The sequence below is a fragment of the Macaca nemestrina genome, chromosome 4 (genome assembly GCF_043159975.1).
Source record: "Macaca nemestrina isolate mMacNem1 chromosome 4, mMacNem.hap1, whole genome shotgun sequence".
Classification (NCBI taxonomy): Eukaryota; Metazoa; Chordata; class Mammalia; order Primates; family Cercopithecidae; genus Macaca; species Macaca nemestrina.
This window is the reverse complement of record NC_092128.1, coordinates 110,607,128-110,622,854: the sequence shown is the minus strand read 5'-3', so window position 1 is coordinate 110,622,854 and position 15,727 is coordinate 110,607,128. Positions and strand designations below refer to the sequence as shown.

The 15,727-nt window shown below is 40.2% G+C and overlaps 1 protein-coding gene across 14 annotated transcripts in view; it reads right to left on the bottom strand.

The window, feature by feature from the left end:
- Window positions 1-15,727, bottom strand: part of LOC105497746 (succinyl-CoA:glutarate-CoA transferase) — a 749,568-nt gene that overhangs the window by 642,090 nt on the left and 91,751 nt on the right. The gene's annotated exons all lie outside the window — the stretch shown is intronic.

The window sequence follows — 15,727 nt, the reverse complement described above, 5'->3', positions numbered from 1 at the left end:
TTCAGCACCACACAGGGTGTGCTAAAACCACTGTACAATATAGTGTGTTAAAAACATTTGTATCCAGAAATCCTGCAGCATTTCGAGACTATTAGATCTATACTATTCCTTGAAGAAGGCAGTAAGAATTCATTATAGTGCTCGCCCTGGCTATTCTATTTTTTGTTTTTTGTTTTTTTGTTTTGTTTTGTTTTGTTTTGAGACAGGGTCTCACTCCCTTCAAGCAGGGTGGAGTGTAGTGGTTCGATCTCGGCTCACTGCAACCTCCACCTCCCAGGTTCAAGTGATTCTCTTTCTTCAGCCTCCCAAGTAGCTAGGATAACAGGTGTGCGCCACCACATCCAGCTAATTTTTGTATTTTTAGTAAAGACAAGGTTTCACCATGTTGGCAAGGCTAGTCTCAAACTCCTGACGTGAAGTGATACACCTGCCTCAGCCTCCCAAAATGCTAGGATTACAGGCGTGAGCCACCGTGCCTGGCTATTCTTTAAAAAAATCAGAGGCTGGATGCGGTGGCTCAAGCCTGTAATCCTAGCACTTTGGGAGGCTGAGGTGGGCGGATCACTTGAGGTCAGGAGTTCAAGACCAGCCTGGTCAACATGGTGAAATCTCGTCTCTACTAAAAATACAAAAATTAGCTGGGTGTGGTGGTATGCGCCTGTAATCCCAGCTACTGGGGAGGCTGAGGCACAAGAATCGCCTGAACCAGGAGGTGGAGGTTGCATTGAGCTGAGACTGCACCACTGCACTCCAGCCTGGGCAACAGAGGGAGACTCCCTTTAAAAAAAAAAAAAAAAGAAAGAAAGAAAAAAAAAGGAAATAATTCAAAACCAGACTCACATTCTCACATGCAATAATCAATTAGAGTTCAGTACTGCCTCTCCCCTCTACATAGGGCATAAACCTCTGATTTGTCACAGGGTCCACCACTCTACTCCCATACACCTCAGCCAGGTTTCAGTTACTTCCCTGACTCCAACAGGTATTTGCTACCCTTGTTTTGTACACAGTAATATACAAAGTTAAGCAAAACAGTATCTCCCTGAGTTCTATTTATGTATTTTCTCAAGCAAGCAAAGAAAACCTAAATAATTTTAAAATTTGGACATAAATAAAACAATTACATCAACTTTTACATCAATTTTTAAGATTACAAAGAGAAGGTAGAAAAGGTGTCACATTTTTTTCTTTTTTTTTTTGCCACCAGCAAGAATTAACAGAACACAGGAAAGATTTTCTCCTACTCCCCTCAGTCCTGGTGCTCATTGCTACATCATGACGGTTTTATCAGGCCAGGCACGGTGGCTCACGCCTGTAATCCCAGGACTCAGGGAGGATGAGGCAGAAGGATCACCTAAGGTCAAGAGTTCGAGACCAGCCTGGCCAACACAATGAAACCCAGTCTCTACTAAAAACACAGAAATTAGCTGTATGTGGTGGTGAGTGCCTGTAATCCCAGCTACTGGGGAGGCTGAGGCAAGAGAATTGCTTAAACCCGGGAGGCAGAGGTTGCAGTTAGCCGAGATTGTACCACCACACCATACCCTGGGCAACAGAGCAAAACTCTGTCTCAAAATATAATAATAAAAATAAAAATAAATACAGGCTGTATCAGAAGCTACATAAATCTGTCTCCAAATCCTACCTATCAAGCAGAGTGGCCCAATATAGAGCTTTCCATACACATCAGTTACTTGCTGATATTCCCTGCATATGCTGCTTTAGGAAGGCCATGACAGGGTTGCCTGCAAGCCTTGTTTCTCCAGCCACCTGAAAGACTCTCCCTCAACCTTGTGTAAAAGAGCACCCTTGTTATATATGTTGCCACAGCGCTTATCACAATAAACACAATACCATTATTTGTTAGATTTATTTTGTCTCCTCCCTACTAAAGTGTATACTCCAGAATGTTTTTCTGTTTCATTCACTGCATATCCCCAGCCTCTAGAACAGTGTTCAATAACATTTATTGAAGGAATGAATGAGTGCAAAAATATTTTATATAAAAATAATTTTTTGGCCGGATGTGGTGGCTCACGCCTATAGTCCCAGCACTTTGAGAGATCACGGCAGGCAGATCACTTGAGGTCAGGAGTTTGAGAACAGCCTGGCCAACATGGTGAAACCCCATCTCTACTAAAATTACAAAAATTACCCAAGCGTGGTGGTGCACGCCCGTAGTCCCAGCTACTTGGGAGGCTAAGACAGGAGAATCGCTTGAACCCAGGAGGTGGAGGTGGCAGTTAGCCAAGTTTGTGCCACTGCACTCCAGCCTGGGCAACAGAGTGAGAGTCTGTCTCAAAGAATAAAAATAATAATAACAACATTAATAATTTTTTTCCAAAACAAATAATCTATAAAAAGTAAATAAAGAAAACTACAAAAGTGATAATCACCAATTAATCTACCCAGATGTATTCACCACCAGAAATGATCTTTCTCACAAATAAGCGTATGTAAAACAAACTCCACAGACAAAATTATCACTTAATATTAAGGAATTAAAATAATTCAAGATTATACTTATAATTATTGATGATTTAAAAACAGTGTTAAAACATGTCTCTGCTTATGCTTTATCCTGGAAATTATCAAATAAAAATAGATAGAATATATAATAAACTCATGAGTCAACTTCAATAATTATTCATGGTCAATCTTATTTCCACTATGCCTATTTTTCAATCAGAACTATGACATGAAGAAAAAAACAAAACCATTCTCCTTTTCTTTTTTTTTTGGACACTGGGTCTTACTCTGTCACCCAGACCATAGTGTAGTGGCACCGTCGGGGCACACTGCAACCTCGACTGACTGTGTTCCAGCAATTCTCCCACCTCGGCCTCCCGAGTAGCTGGAACTACAGGCACACACCACTATGCCCAGCTGATTTTTGCATTTTGGGTAGGGATGGGATTTCACTATGTTGCCCAGGCTGGTTTTGAACTCCTGAGCTCAAGCAATCCACCTGCCTCAGTCTCCCAAAGCGCTGGGATTACAGGCATGAACTACGACGCCTTGCCACACAAAACCATACTGAAAAAAACCCAAACATCTTGATTCAGGTAAATTACAGTTTTGTCTCCCAATATCAATAACAAAACTTATAAATTCCTAACTATTACTTTCTCAGGCTTTAGAAAAACAAAAACGGGATATGAAGCAAATAAAGAGAAATAAACTATAAGTCAACATTCTCTGTGCAGAAATAAATTAACGCCAAGTTTTACAGAACAAGTTCCAGGGTAGGCCATGTGCTGCTGTAAAGGGCACCCTGGCCCGGGATTCCAGCCTTCAAAGCAATGGTTTTCAAACCACAGGTAGTCCTCAGCATAAAACAAGTCTCCAGAAACAGAGAGAAGCTACCACCATCAGCAGGAAGGCCTGTGCACGTGAACCACCTGTTATCTCAGCAGGAAGTCAACAAAAGGAATTAAGTTTCAGTTAACTCTAGGTTCGGAAAATCAGGTGCTTCTGGCCAGGAGCCCAAATCCTTCAAATGGGACAAACCCAGGTCCCTCACCATCAGTGCAACTCTAAACGGACTCTTCTAAATAAAGGCCTGCAGGAAAAATTCTCTTTTTGTTCAGCTTAGAACAAGGGAGAGACACAAATACCCCAATTACTTTAAATTACAACTTGTAAGTATTTCTATTAAAGAGAAAAGGAATAGTTGCTCTCATTGGAAGCAGTAAGGTATAGGGGAAAAGGGGAGTTTTTGGATTAAAAAAAAATCTGGATTCAAATTATAGCTCTGCCAACTATTAAATCTTTGACAATTCATTCAATCTTCCTAAGCCTCAATGTCTTCATCTGTAAAACGGCAATATTCACATTTATCTCACAGATTTCTTATGAGGATTTAATTCAATTAGATAACACAAGCAAAATGAATTTTACATTGAGAGCTAAATATACACAGTTACTAAAGATGCATTAATCAATATATTAATATATTAGCTTACCTTTTCTACAAAATGTTGGGAATAACAAAAAGAAAACTACCCTGAGGTATGTCAAATGATGACAAGAGACATCTAAGCATTGACATTATGTTATTTAATAAACCATGAAAATTAAGATATTTTGTACTTGGAACCTTGCACTTGTTCATAATAGCAAAGAAGCTGACAATAATAATAAACATGGCTGGGTGCAGTGGCTCACGCCTGTAATCCCAGCAGTTTGGGAGGCCGAGGCGGGTAGATCACTAGGTCAGGAGTTCGAGATAAGCCTGGCCAACATGGTATAATCCTGTCTCTACTAAAGATACAAAAAATTAGCCAGGCGTGGTGGCTCATGCCTGTAATCCCAGCTACTTGGGACACTGAGGCAGGAGAATCACTTGAAACTGGGAGGCAGAGGTTGCAGTGAGCTGAGACTGTGCCATTGCACTCCAGCCTAGGCAACAGGGCGAGACTCCGTCTCAATAATAATAATAATAACAATAAACATATATATTCCATAATAGGAGTCAAAAATTATTCCACTTTTTCACCTTATACTTATAACTATTTAAATACTGACTACCAGTATATCAACAAATATTTATGAGAATAAATAAACAAAATTTTAAAGCAGAGAATGGACATCAGAATGGTATTTTACTAAGATTACTCTGTTGGTGTTGTGCAGAATGAAATTATTCATTAATAATTTAATGAAGAGGTAGAAAAAAATGTTAAGCCTGGGATCCAGATAGTTCTTTTAAATTTTATTTTTAGCTTTACAATTCCAAAAACAACTATAATTAAAATATAAATTAAAGAGCAAAAATGTAGGCATGTCAATTCTATTTTATATTCAAGTAAAGAGCTAAGAAAAATCAGGGAAGTTATGGAAAATCAGAGAGGAACACCCAACACACATTTTCTTTCTCTTTCTCCCTCCCTCTCTTCCACTTAGTAATTCACATTCATTTTAAGGAGCAACCTCGCCATCTTGTGGCATTTATGGACACTGAAAGCAAAATGTGAATTTCTACACTAGGTAAAAATGTACAGGGAGGATGCTAAGGGGAAAAGATTTACTATCTCTTAATGTTTTCCCTGAGTGCCATATGATCTGGCCTGCCTACCCCATTTTTCCTCTTAATTATGTCTAACTTTATATTTTCCCTCTCTCCTTAACTTCTGCCTTAGAAAGCAGGAGCTACCATTGGTGCTCTTGTTTTCTGTAATTCCTGTGACACCTCCCATCAGTGCTCAACACACTGTCTGTCAACCGTTACCCTTTTGGAAGTCACAGGTACCTTTGACAAACTGGTAAGAAGCTATGAATTCACCTCAGAAGAAAGTAATTGAACACATGCTCATACTCTTAGAACCCCATTCATTAACCCCTGTTGCCCTGGGTTAAGAGTCAGGCTAAGGACCTTCAGTAGGTCATCACTGCTCCAGGCCCGGAGCACTTCAATTATCAAAACAATTCTCCCACCAGGGATCTGTTCAAGGACAGCTTTGAGACTTCCAAGCAACCAAGAGACTCAGGATGAGGCTTTCACTTTCTAATAAAAGGAAAAGAGAGAACAAAATAAAGTATCTCTCATCTATACTATTTCATTAGCCACCTGTTTCTGCTCTCCCTACCTCATTCTGGACTCTTGTGATCACAGTGATTGACTAATTGATTGATTGTGACAGGGTCTTGATCTATTACCCAGGCTGGAGTGCAGTGGTGTGATCTTAGCTCACTGAAGCCTCAATCTCCTGGGCTGAAGCAATCCACCCACCTCAGCGTCCCAAGTAACTGTGAGCACAGGCATGCACCACCACATCCGGCTAATTTTTAAAATTGTTTGTAGAGATGTGGTGTTGCTTTGTTGCCCAGGCTAGTCTTGAACTCCTGGGCTCAAGCAATCTTCCCATCTCAGCTTCCCAAAGTACGAGGATTACAGGCATGAGCCACCATGCTCAACCATACAGTGACCTTTTGAAAAGGTAAATCAGTGCACTACTTTCCTGCCTAAAGCTTTTTAAGGGCTTTCCAAGTCACTTAAAATAAACTTCCACTCTTTATCCTGGCTTAGAGGGCCCCATGTGGCTTGGTTACCTACTCTTTGGCCTCAGCTTATCTGTTTTCCCAATGCCTTATCTTGGGTCCTGATGTTCTTTTTTGTGTTCTCCACAGTTTATTCCCATGGTGGGGCCTTTGCACTACCTAGGATGTACTTCTCTCCAGTCTTCACATGGCTTGCTACTACATCCTCCTCAGAGAAGCTTTCTCTGCCACACAATCTAACATAGACTCCTAGGAATTCTCTAGCATTTTATGATATTTTCATTCTCTCTAAAGTACTTATCACCAGTGGATACAAAAGCATGTTGAATAAATGAGTGACTGTGAATATATAAGTCTGGGAATAAAAACAACACTTGTTACAACTGGCTATAGGACAGAGATAAACCTCTACTTCCTCCAGTGATGTCTGAAATAACCTACTGAGGGTAGAGGACTCCCGGCAACTGAGTTCTGAAGTTCAACTGTTGAGATTCCCCAGCAGTCCATATTTGGTCCCCTCTCTTCTCATTCTCATCTCTCTAATAAATCTCATCCCTTCTGTGGCTCTAAACAAGATACTGGCAATCCCCATATCTACAATAACAATGACAACATTTATCAAGTTATTGTATATTAGACACTCTGTTAGACTTCTGTCAATTAGATTGTTTAATTCACAAAACAACTCTATGAATTATCCCCTTTTTACAACTGAGACATGGAAAGGTTAACTAATCTACTCAAGGTCACGCAAATAGGAAGTAACAGAGCTTGGATTTGAACCCAAATCTGGGTCCTTAAATAAAAAGATGTTTATATATATTTATGCATGTATGGACGTCTCCACCAGAAAGTCCAAGGTAATGCAAGCTGACAACCCCTAAGCAGAAGTTATCCCACTTAAGTCACACTCATATGCCACCAACCCAGACTGCTCCTTCTACATTCACTAATTCAAACTGAAGGAAACCTAAGGGCCATCCTGGACTCTATTCTTTTACTTACTGCCTATATCCAATGGATCACTAATTCCTAATTTTTTGACCTGCCAAATAATTCCCAAATCCACCCAGCCTCTCATGTCCTGCGATAGCCTGCTTACTGCTTCCCCGTCTCAGTTTATTCTTTATGTGACTACAAAAGCCTTTCGAATTTGTAATTCTTTTTTTTTTTTTTTTTTTTTTGAGACGGAGTCTCGCGCTGTCACCCAGGCTGGAGTGCAGTGGCCGGATCTCAGCTCACTGCAAGCTCCGTCTCCCGGGTTCACGCCATTCTCCTGCCTCAGCCTCCCGAGTAGCTGGGATTACAGGCGTCCGCCACCTCGCCTGGCTAGTTTTTTGTATTTTTTAGTAGAGACGGGGGTTTCACCATGTTAACCAGGATGGTCTCGATCTCCTGACCTTGTGATCCGCCCATCTCGGCCTCCCAAAGTGCTGGGATTACAGGCTTGAGCCACCGTGCCCGGCCTCAAATTTGTAATTCTAATCAAGACATTTCCTTATTGAAATTCTTAGGAAATCACCTGTAGGATAAAAATAACGGTTCCTTAGCAAGACATACTGCATTGTTTGTGACCTAGCCCCCACTCACTCCCTATATCTTATCTCTGGCCACCCCTTGACATGCATACTTAGAATAGCCATTCTTCAGATATGCAAACTCTTTAACTCCTCTGAGCCTCTATACATGACATTTCACTTGTGATCCTCATCTCCATTATTTGTCAGTTCAAGGACAGCTCAAACCTAGCACTCTTTAAGATATAGACCTGGTCAATGATAGGTTACTAGGGACAAGAAAGAAGCAGGTTTCAAAGAGGACTAAGACCTATCCTGGTAATGAGTTCAAAAACAGGTATATATTTAAAAGTAATACCATTATTATTAGCTAGAAGGTTAAGATTAATATTCTAGCAACTACAGAAACTCCAACAACAGACTGTTTACCTGAAAGGAAAACAAAATGCAATAAAATGTTTCATAGTAAGCAATGTAATTCCTCAAAATGTATATATATATATCTGGATTCTGTTTCTCTACTCATTTTCTAGTGTAGGATGTTTCTGAATTAAAATGATGAGGTATAAACTCCTGATGCTTTTTTTTTTTTTTTTTTTTGAGACAGAATCTTGCTCTGTCACGTCACTAGGTTGGAGTGCAGTGGCATCATCTCAGCTCACTGCAGCCTCCACCTCCCAGGTTCAAGTGATTTTCCTGCCTCAGCCTCCCAAGTAGCTGGGACTACAGGCACGCACCACCAAGCCCAGTTAATTTTTGTATTTTTAGTAGAGACGAGGTTTCACTATGTTGGCCAGGATGGTCTTGATATCTCCTGACCTCATGATCCACCCGCCTCGGCCTCCCAAAGTGCTGGGATTACAGGCGTGAGCCACCGCACCTGGACTTTTTTTTTTTTTTTTTTTTTTTTTTTGAGATAGAGTCTCACTCTACTGCCCAGGCTGCAGTGCAGTGAGGCAATCTTGGCTCACTGCAACCTCCACTTCCCAGGTTGAAGCCATCCTCCTGCCTCAGCCTCCCGAGTAGCTGGGACTACAGCTGCATGCCACCATGCCTGGTTAATTTTTGTATTTTTAGTACAGACAGGGTTTCACCATGTTGGCCAGACTGCTCTTGGATTCCTGACCTCAGGTGGTCCACCCGCCTTGGCCTCTCAAACTGCTGGGATTACAGGCGAGAGCCAACACACCCAGCGCATATTTTTTTTTTAATATTTATTTTCTTATCCATCCACTAAAAAGGCCTAGAATCAAAGACTAACCCAGTATCACTGAGATTCCTACTATCAGACAGTGGTATGTAAATACAACTTCCTACTAAGAGGAACTAACAGTCCTTGAAGAAATGGCTGATTCCAGGATGGGGCAGGAAATGTACAAAATGTTCCTGGAATATCTTGTTGTAACAGAAATCAAGGAAGCTATCAAAAATTATTGGTCATGTCATAAAGATGCAGAAGTCAACCCGGAAAGGCCTTTACTGGCCTGAGAATGTGAGCATCAAGAAGGATAATAATTGCAAAAACTTGAAGCACATCAAATATGCTCAATACCGTGGGTTCATAATGATATTACAAAAAAAAAAAAATAGCCACTACTGGTAAAGCCTAGGGGAAAATTCATTATTATGACAATTGGTAAATAAAGGGAATGTGTATCCCTCCTGCCTATACCTCAGGGTAATCAAAAAGCTGATGAGAGAAAGAGTCCCCTTACTGAAGTTTCCCAACTAATATATGAGGAAGGAATGATAGAACTAGAATAGCACATTTTGTAATTCCTAATAAATTCACAGACCTAGGAAATCATCATCAATGCCTGCCAACATCACAGAGTAAGTAATGTCCAGCCATTTATATGCCTCTTAGTAGAACTGCACACCACCTTCTGTGAAGTATTTTTGGCCAAAAAAAAAAAAAAAAAAAAAAAAAAACCCACAAATCTGAGCAAGTTATAATCAATTTATAAAGAACAAAAAAAAAATTAACATCATAGGAATGTAGCAAAATCAAAAAATACAACAGGACAAATTAACTGGTTTTTTAAACAAATAAATTTCAAGAAAAAAGACTGAGAAGGAACTATAAATGTAAAGTCTTAAGAAATACATAACTCAACTGCCATAATTACCTTATTTGGATCCCAATTCAAATTACCAACTAAAAAAGAGAGAGAGAGAATTGGGAAAAATCTGAAAGACAACTGTATATTTAATGACATTAAGGAATAATGACAAGAAAGAAAGAAAGAAAGAAAGAAAGAAAGAAAGAAAGAAAGAAAGAAAGAAAGAAAGGAAGGAAGGAAGGAAGGAAGGAAGGAAGGAAGGAAGGAAGGAAGGAAGGAAGGAAGGAAGGAAGGAAGGAAGGAAGGAAGGAAGGAAGGAAGGAAGGAAGGAAGGAAGGAAGGAAGGAAGGAGAAAAGAAAAGAAAAGAAAAGAAAAGAAAAGAAAAGAAAAGAAAAGAAAAGAAAAGAAAAGAAAAGGCCAGGTACGGTGGCTCACAACTGTAATCCAGCACCTTGGGAGGTGGAGGCCGGATGGATCACTTGAGGTCAGGACTTCCAAAACAGCCTGACCAACATGGCGAAACCCCATCTCTACTAAAGATACAAAATCAGCCAGGCATGGTAGCACATGCCTGTAATCCCAGCTATTTGGGAGGCTGAGGCAGGACAATAGCTTGAACCCGGGAGGCAGAGATTGCAGTGAGCCGAGATCGTGCCATTGCACTCCAGCCTGGGCAACAAGAGTGAAACTCCATCTCAAAAAATAAATAAAGGAATTATGATTATTTTTACTTATGTGTGATAATGGCATTGGCCTCCAAAAGTGCTGGGATTACAGACGTCAGCCACAGCACCTGGCCTGGATGTTTATGTGTTAAAAGAAGAGTCCTTTCCTACTAGATACATCCTGAAATATTTAAAAATGAAATGATGAAGTCTGAGGTTTGCTTTAAAATAATCAAGGATTATTCAACTATTATATATCAATTTAAAATTTTTTTGATAAAATAATGTTGGCATTGGGAAGCCAAGGCAAGAGGATCTCTCGAGCCCAGGACCCCATCTCTACAAAAAATTTTAAAATTAGCCAGATATGGTAGCACATACATGTAGTCCTAGCTACTGGGGAGGCTGAGGTAAGGGGATCCCTTGAACCCAGGAGGTCAAGGAGGCTGCAGTGAGTTGTGATCCCATCACCAAAGTAAGACTGGCCATGAATTATCATTACTGGGCTGGGATCTTAAGATCTTAAGATCTATTATACTGGCCAAGCTTAGTGACTCACATCTGTAATCCCAGCACTTTGGGAGGCTGGCGGGGGGTGCGGGGGGGGTGGATCACTTGAGGTCAGGAATTCCAGACCAGCCTGGCCAACATCGTGAAATCCCACCCCTACTAAAAATACAAAAAAATTAGCTAGGCGTGGTGGTGGGTGCCTGTAGTCCCAGCTACTTGGGAGGCTGAGACAGGAGAATCACTTGAACCCAGAAGGCGGAGGTTGCAGTGAGCCGATATAGCACCATTGCACTCCAGCCTGGGAGATCAAGTGAGACTCTGTCACCAAAAAAAAAAAGACCTATTATACTATTCTCTCTACTTTAGGTAACTTTAAATTTTTCCACAATAAGATGTTTTAAAAATTATTTATTTTTTATTTAATTATTAATAATTAACTTTTTTATTTAATAGATTTTTTGTTTGTTTGAGACAAGAGTTTTGCTTTTGTTGCCCAGGCTGGAGTGCAATGGCAGGACCTCAGCTCACTGCAAGCATAAGCCACTGCTCCTGGCCAATAAATTTTTAAGTGATATGCAAATTTCATTTTGTATGTCTAAAAGTAGACCAAGGAATTTTAGAGCTAAATGGGTATGGGGCAAAAATTCTTATTTTACAGATGAAAAAAACTTGAAGACCAGGTAGGTTAAGTGACTTGGCCAAAGTCATGAAGCCAAGCAATAACAAAACTAGAACTAATGCTCATTTCAGTTTTCCACACTGGATACCCTACACCTGAAAAAAAAAGAGTTAGTTTTCTATTCAGAAGATTCTCCTTAGCCACTTTTTACTTTTATGGAGTTAATTCAGAACCAAAACCTAGAGTCAGTTCTCTAGTGTTTTTGGTCTTTGTGTGTTTTTGTTTTGCAGACAGTTCCCTTGTGAGAACTAAATGAGACGTGGTCAGCAAATGGTCCAAAGTTGTACAGTCTTACAGGATTTCACTTCATTTTTTCTATTGACCTGGTGAAAAACCTTCCCATCACTTTGAAAGAAGTTTTGCCACAACCATACTGTCAATTTAGTAGTTTATCCTTCTGTCATGTGTATGATAATGTAGATTCACACAGTTGTACCTCATTTTGCTTTATTTCCTTTTCTCTTTTGCCCTCAGGGTACAGATACAGCATCTCCAACCTACAGATAGTCACTTTTCTACATGCAAGATTCCAAAACCAACCTCAGCAGGATACCAATAAGATTTGTGTAAATTTCAATACAGCAAGAGACCTCCCAATATACCTGCTAGCCAATCTAAATTAACATATAACCCAAAGACTCCATAAAGTCAACTAATAGCAGTAATTTAGGGTTATAATAATAATAGTCAACATGTACAGAGCACTTCTGTATTCTATAGACTGTGTTGGTGCTTCATATGTCATCTCATTTAAGTCTCACAAGAACTATACAAAGTAAATTTTATTGCCCTAGTTTAATTATTATTGAGAAAATACGAGGTTCTGAAAAACTGAGTGCCTTACCCAAAGATACAAAGCTACTCTCTCTGATTCTATAATTATTGAACTGTAAACACTCATTACTATGAGTAATATTTTACAAAATATTTCCATGAGTATCAACAATTCATCAACCTTAGCCAGGCACAGTGGCTCACACCTGTAATCCCAGCACTTTGGGAGGCTGAGGCAGGCAGATTAATTGAGGTCAGGAGTTCAAGACCAGCCTGGCCAACACAGTGAAACCCTATGTCTACTAAAAATACAAAAACTAGCTGGGCATGGTGGCACGTGCCTGTAATCCCAGCTACTTGGAGGGTGAGGCAGGAGAATTGCTTATACCCGGCAGGCAGAGGTTGCAGTGAGCCAAGATCAAGCCACTTACTACAGCCTGGGCGACAGAATGGGACTCCCCATCTCAAAAAAAAAAAAAAAAAAAAAAAAATTCATACATTATTCAAAGACCAAAAATCTGATTAATATGGTTTACTACCTCAATCACCTTTGAAATTGGACCCCTCAATCTCTACCACAGAAAGGCAGCAAAACTGGATAATTACACAGCACCTAAAACTTCTGAAATGTAATAACAAGCAGCATATGTCCCTAGTCACCAAAGGTAAATAAATTGGTAAGTTAAGCAGTATCCTGTGATGCAGCAAAAGCATACTGAACAAAAAAAGAAAAAAGTTTACACTGATATTTGTCTTTATTACAGAATTCCCACTTTGTTTTACTATATCCAACTTGAGAATGCTAATATATAAAGGTATGTTTTGTCTGGCAATTGTTTCACACACATATGTTTCATTTTCCTCAACTAGATAGCACCTTCTACCCCAACAGGCAGGCAGCCTCTGTGATACCAAAAGGTCTTGTTCCCCCATGGTACCCCACTGTAGACACAGCGGGGCTTCTCCCACAGGAATGTAGTGTGGATGCACCTATAGACAGCCTTCCTAGAACAATTGAGAATGATTGCAACCCACAGGAGGAGCATTCCCCAAATTCAGGCCAACACAAAAGGCAGAGTCACAATTCCTCCCTACTTGAAACATCAACATCCATACAGATGAAAAGTGGTCCGGTCTGATCTGAATAGCGGGAACACTGGGACACAGGAAACAGTAGTATAGCAGGAATTTAATAAACACTTTTCACCTAACTGGTGCATATTTTCACCTTTTACAGTATCCCATGCATGCCTGTGATGTTTTTCACGTAAACTATCAAAATAAATGTTTTCAGAAGATTGACAGGAGCTAAGTATCAAGATACTATCTTGCCTAAAATATACACTGTTTTTAAAGGAAAAAAAAAGTCTTCAAAACTATTATTCAAATGGAGTCTACAATTTCAAAGGCTCTGATGACCATGTCAATGTATCTTGCTAAAAGTGACCTTAACTAAATTCACAATCACATACACACACTTATACACATGCACATGCACACACACACACGCACAGATCATCCTAAATCCTAGAACATTTATTCAGATAAGGAGGGGGAAAAAACTATTATAAACCACACAGACTAAATGAAAATAAATTGCAAAATTTGTCTTCAAATTAAGAATTTAAATATATTTTCATGGAATCTAAAGAAACTACATCAGCAATTAGATCTATGTCCCAAAGATCAAACATTTTTTACAAAATGAATGCAGCTCACATTCTGGCAGATGGAACATAGAATCATTAAAGAATGAAGAGAATTACCATTGTTAGGTATTTTTCATTGTCAGGAGCAAAATCAAATTTCAAATGACAGGAATATAAAACATAATCTTTTACTAGAAAAGAAAATAAAGACTCAGCCAGACTCTCACATAAAACCAATTCCCTATAGCTGGATTCCCACACTCCAAATAGCAGCACTACGTCAGCCTGTGAAAGGACATTTTAGGCAAAGAACACAGAAATGTTCAGTACAGATCTCTTTACAAACCAAGACTAAACAACATCTCAAATCAAATCCAGATAAATGGATAACCCAAATGAGTAATAAATTAACAAGAATCACCTTCAGCCTTGTTCCATCGCCAAGAGGAAAACACAATTAAGTACAGTCTACATCTTTATTTAATAGAGATAAATGAAAGAACAGAATAAAAGTAACTAAAGTAAGTAAGATAGTAAATAAAATCCAGTAACCTTTGAACTGCCCAAAGTGAGAGCAATTAAAGTCTTTTCAAAAGTGCAGACTTCAGGGCAAGCAATGCTTCCTAAATAGGCAAACATACACAGTGACTGCAAATCCCAGGCAGAAAAGAATGTGAAATCAGGAGAAAGAGCATGTAATGGCATGTATAACATGTGATGGCCCTGGTGAAAATGATCATTTATAGAATAACTAATGGGTAGTTTAAAAAGTTTGCAGTTATAAGCACATCTAGTTCTCAGATCTTGGTTTTTAAATACCCTTTGTCACTCAATGGAACCAGGGCTTCTTGGATAAACGGTTGATTCCACAACTGGGGCAAGAAATAAAAATAGGCTGGGTGCGGTGGCTTACACCTGTAATCCCAGCACTTTGGGAGGCCAAGGCGGGTGGATCACCTGAGGTCACGAATTCGAGACCCATTTGACCAATATGGTGAAACCCCGTCTCTATTAAAAATACAAAAATTAGCCAGGTGTAGTGGTGGATACCTGTAGCCCCTGCTACTTGGGAGGCTAAGCCAGGAGAATCGCTTGAACCTGGGAGGTGGTGGTTGCAGTGAGCCGAGATCATGCCACTGCACTCTAGCCTGCACAACAGAGAAAGACTACCTCAAAAAGAAAGAAAGAGGAGGAAGGAAGGAAGGAAGGAAGGAAGGAAGGAAGGAAGGAAGGAAGGAAGGAAGGAAGGAAGGAAGGAAGGAAGGAAGGAAGGAAGGAAGGAAGGAAGGAAGGAGGGAAGGAGGGAGGGAGGGAGGGAGGGAGGGAGGGAGGGAAGGAAGGAAGGAAGGAAGGAAGGAAGGAAGGAAGGAAGGAAGGAAGGAAGGAAGGAAGGAAGGAAGGACTTAATTAAGAAAGTGCTGGCCGGGCATGGTGGCTCACGTCTGTAATCCCAGCACTTAGGGAGGCCAAGGCAGGTGGATCACGAGGTCAAGAGATTGAGATCATCCTGGCCTAACATGGTGAAACCCCATCTCTACTAAAAATATAAAAAGTAGCTGGGCATGGAGGAGCCTCCACCTCCTGAGTTCAAGCAATTCTCCTGCCTCAGCCTCTCAAGTAGCAGGGACTACAGGCACGCACACCACAGCCAGCTAATTTTTGTATTTTTAGTAAAGATAGAGTTTCGTCATGTTAGCCAGGCTGGTCTCGAACTCCTGACCTCAGGTTATCTGCCCATCTCAGCTTCCCAAAGTGCTGGGATTACAGGCGTGAGCTACTGCACCCAGTCCATTCTACTAATTTTGATTTGACAAATATCTGAGTAGCTACCATGTGCAGACAGTACTTCCAAAAAAATCAGAAGCACTT